This window comes from Penaeus vannamei, chromosome 9 (assembly GCF_042767895.1).
Source record: "Penaeus vannamei isolate JL-2024 chromosome 9, ASM4276789v1, whole genome shotgun sequence".
Taxonomy (NCBI): Eukaryota; Metazoa; Arthropoda; class Malacostraca; order Decapoda; family Penaeidae; genus Penaeus; species Penaeus vannamei.
Window position 1 is genome coordinate 580,960 of NC_091557.1, and position 4,639 is coordinate 585,598.

Below are 4,639 nucleotides of genomic sequence, written 5' to 3' on the forward strand. Positions count from 1 at the left end.
TTGGAAGATGAATATAATGCATGTTAATGAGAAATATTGAATTGCTCCATGAGCTTCTGTTATTGAGTTATTGTTTTACTGTTTTGAAAAAAAAAGAAATATATATATTAACTATGGAATAATAATAGTTATCTAACATTAGTGTTTTGGAAATTTCAACTTTACTGGTAAAAAATGATGAAATATTTGTTACTAAAGGTTAGCAGCATGAGCTAACAAATGTCAAAGTATTCATTTAAGTTGTCTATTTCTTTTTGTTTGTTAGGACAAATCTCCTCAAGGACATCACATATGTAATGCTCATTGTAACATATAGAATATAAAACTATTTCTCATATATACACAACAGTTGCTCATATAGAATCAAAACCACTCTTATGCATGATAATGTGATGGTCTGTGATTATCACATGAGACTGATAATCACTTATACTGGTATATTAATTTTGTATTTTGCAGTTAATGTTATATATAGAGAATATACTAAAATAGAGGTAAAATCTATAATAGAATTACTAATATGTGCTATTTAAAGACAGAATCACAATTTGTCAATTTCTTAAAAAAATAAATAAAAAAAAATCTGCCAAGTGAAAGTTTCTTAACGGGCAAGCAAACCTAGAAAGGAGTGTTCCACAATTTCTTGGTATACATTGTATGCATAATGTTTGTTGACGGATTACAAGATTGTTGAAGTACTTTCAGTAAGGGGCATGTAAGGATATTTTTTTTTCAATCACACAAATTATTTAAGTAATATAGTCTCTTTCTTGCCCTGATCTGATTAGCAGATTACACAATTCAGTGATTATGTACTGCTGAGAAGAAGCTTGAAAATGACAACAGCTTTTCATAAGATACTGGTGCCGGAGATATTAGAGGTATATATTGCATAATAATGATATTGTGTGGAGTTCTCTCTTGGTTTCTGCAGTTCTTTCCAGGAACAGATGTATAGGCTTGTTTGCTTATTTTAGTGTATCAACTTCATCAAAAGCTTTCTCATTAGAAACATCACATACACTGCACTCACACACACAGAGATTTTGCTTTTAGGTCACATTGAGTCTCTTATTTTTTTCTTCTTGTTCTTCATCTTCTTCTTTTATCTTAAAGTTATGCTTTTCATTGGTAATTAACATTTATAGATAATAGTTAAGAGTGCAGGATGGGGTATATTAATGTAATGAAATCTCCATTCACCAAAGACTATAAGGATCTGAAATATACGTAATTTATTTCATTTACTTCAGTAAGCTTTTGTCTATAGTGGATTTTTCTAATGTATGGTATTTGTTTTTCGTTTTATTTATTATTTGTTTTATGAGTATTATGATTGTTATAGCTCTGATTATGATTATGATAATGATTTTGATGATTATTGTGGTTATTATTATTATTATGATTATTATTATTATTATTATTATTATTATTATTAATATTAATATTAATATTAATAATAAAAATAATAATAATAATAATAATAATAATAATAATAATAATATTATTATTATTATTATTATTATTATTATTATTATTATTATTATTATTATTATTATTATTATTATTATTATTATTATTATTATTATTATTATTATTATTATTATTCCTACTATTACACTTACTATCACTCACCTGCTGTTAGGCTTTTCAAGTAGTTTTTTAGTTGTGGTTGGCACTCATCAGCATCTCACCATCATTGATTACGGAATCATATCCACATCATCATTATCATGTTTGTATCAGTCAGGTTCATTGTCAGTATTTGCATTATTTTGGTGTGATTAGATATACGGTTTACTGTTCCTTTTTATGCAAGTGGAATACTTAATAAAAAAAATAATAATAAATAAAAAAAATGATAAAAATAGGTCACATTTTATAAAAAGGAAATGGCGTAGTATTTGCGGTGTTTGGTGTGAGTTGGCCCACTTTGTAATTGACATTTGTGATTTTCAGGGATATATGCAGCTGTAGCATGTTGAATCACGTGAGAGTTTGTTACTGGTATTGAGCTTTTCGTAAATTGGCATATATATGTTACATGTGAATTACAGTATACTTTGTACAGTTTTGATGTGTGGAATATGTATACATATATATATGTATGTATATATATATATATATATATATATATATATATATATTTATATGTATGTATGTATATATGTATATGTATGTGTATTTGTATATATGCATAAATATATATATATTATATTATGTGTGTATATTATAATTTATTATATTATATATATATATATATATATATATATATATATATATATATATATATATATATATATATATATATGTATGTATTATGTATGTATGCATTGCAATATATATTATATTATACATAGTATTATATATTATATATTGCATTAGATATTACATATTATATATGTATATATTATGTTATATATCATGTTATATATCATACATTATATTATACATTATATATTATATTATATATATTATATTATATATATTATATATATATATATATATATATATATATATATATATATATACATATATATATATATACTTATATACATATATATTTATACATAAAAAACATATAGTTTGATGTTTGATATGTTGATATATATATTACAGTATATGCATGTTTGATAGTAAAGCATAGCTTACTTGTTAAAATATTTTATGAAAACGTTTTTGTGAAACTGAATGCTGCTTCAAGGTAATAAACCATTTGGAGATGATCATGATATTGTTTAGTTGGTTTCTTATAGGAAATATTTTGTGATACGTATGACCAAATTAGAAGTAAATCAACTTCACGGCCTTTGGTAATTATTATATTATCAAGTCATGGATAATCCAGTGGAAATGTAGTGGTTGCTAATATTTGAAGCTTGGGGAAGAGTTTGAAGTAGGAATTATAGTTTTTAATGTTTTGTGCCTTTTCTGATGTTCATCATCCTTACATGCCTGGTGTGAGCATTGTGAATAGAATGTGATTTTAGCAGTACATTTCAAGATTGAAGACACAAGGGTGAGATGTAGGCCTGTTTGTGAAGAGAATCAGTATGCTCTATATACTTAGTTTAGGTCTATTATTATTGGTCTCAAAATAATATAATTTTTCTACTTAATTAACATATCTTTCATATCTACTGATTGGATCGGACTAGCTAGCTAACATTTGGGAATTATCTGGTACATGTTCTCATTACTTGTTAACTTTTCTACATGTTAAAGTAGTCCACAGTATCCATATGATTGTGTGTAACGGCATACCAACTTCAGTGTTTGTTACAGTGCCAAAACAGGTTGGGAACAAACCAGAATTGTTCAGTGGCTGTTTCTCTTACTGTGAAAATATGTTAACTATAGATTCAGCATATCTGATGGCAGTCTATATATTGACCGATGGAAATTTACTGTGATATCTTGCAAAATCTGATAGAAATGTTGTGCAAAATTCAGCTGCTTTGTGGATAGATTATTATTAAATTTAGAATGTTTTGCAATAGTTACAATTTGAACATGTACACTTGTCAACATGAGTTTGCAATCACTGAACTAATTTGTTTTCTCACATGTGAGATAGTAACATTGTGGTACAAATCACTTAAAGTAGTGGTTAGCTACTTAACAGTTCAAGATGTTTTACTCTGGTGTTTGTTCCACTTACATATCCCAGTGTTACCAGATCAGTTGACCATTGACCAAAAACATGGTTTGGTGGTTGCGAGGTCTTGTGGACATGTGCTTCTGATTTCAAAGGTATAATCAGATAGTCTTAACAAATTAGTTAAGGCAAATCATTATGTAAATAGGATTAAGATATAAAAAGGGAGAAAATATTAAAATGATTAAGATCTTGGTTACAAGTACTTGATTACATCAGGTAACCATGATGCACAGTATTGATATGTATTTCTTGCAAATGATGAAGTTCAATATTTTAAATGTTATTTTGACCATCTAAGCTGTATACAATACAAGAAGTTAATTGTTAATACAATGATATTATAAAATGCTCTAATCCCATTTTTGCTTGGCATAATATGTTGAATATTCAAAGCTGCTTTGTATAACAGGAGAGATGTTGTCTATTATAACGAAACAAGTATGTGCATGTGTGCATGCATCTGTGTAAGGAAGAAATATATATATATATACTCACCCACACATATGTCTACCAATAAATCTATATATTTCTCTCTATGTATGCCTGTGTACATCTACATCTATCTATTTATGTTATATATATCTATATATTTCTGTATGTCTGCATATATCTATATAAATGTAGATAGGTCAGGTGCATAGATGTGCCAAGCAAATGCATCTGATCTCAAATATTGGGAAGTAAGTGAGGCCTTCAGGGCAAAAAGGGATTTGCTGCATATATATAAATATATATATATATATATATATATATATATATATATATATATATATATATATATATATATATTTATATATTTATATATACATATATATTTATATATAGATACACACACACACACACACACACACACACACACACACACACACACACACACACACACACACACACACACACACACACACACACACACACACACACACACACACACACGCATATATATATATATATATATATATATATATATATATATATATA

The 4,639-nt window shown here is 26.6% G+C and overlaps 1 protein-coding gene across 1 annotated transcript in view; it reads left to right on the plus strand.

Annotated features, from left to right (window-relative positions):
• LOC113822416 (TLC domain-containing protein 3A) overlaps nucleotides 1-99 on the plus strand; it is a 1,249-nt gene extending 1,150 nt beyond the window's left edge. Inside the window, exon 1 of the mRNA XM_027374951.2 lies at nucleotides 1-99. This exon is cut by the window's left edge and continues 1,150 nt beyond it. The gene's annotated coding sequence lies outside the window, so the exon portion shown is untranslated.
• The last annotated feature ends 4,540 nt before the right edge of the window (nucleotides 100-4,639 follow it).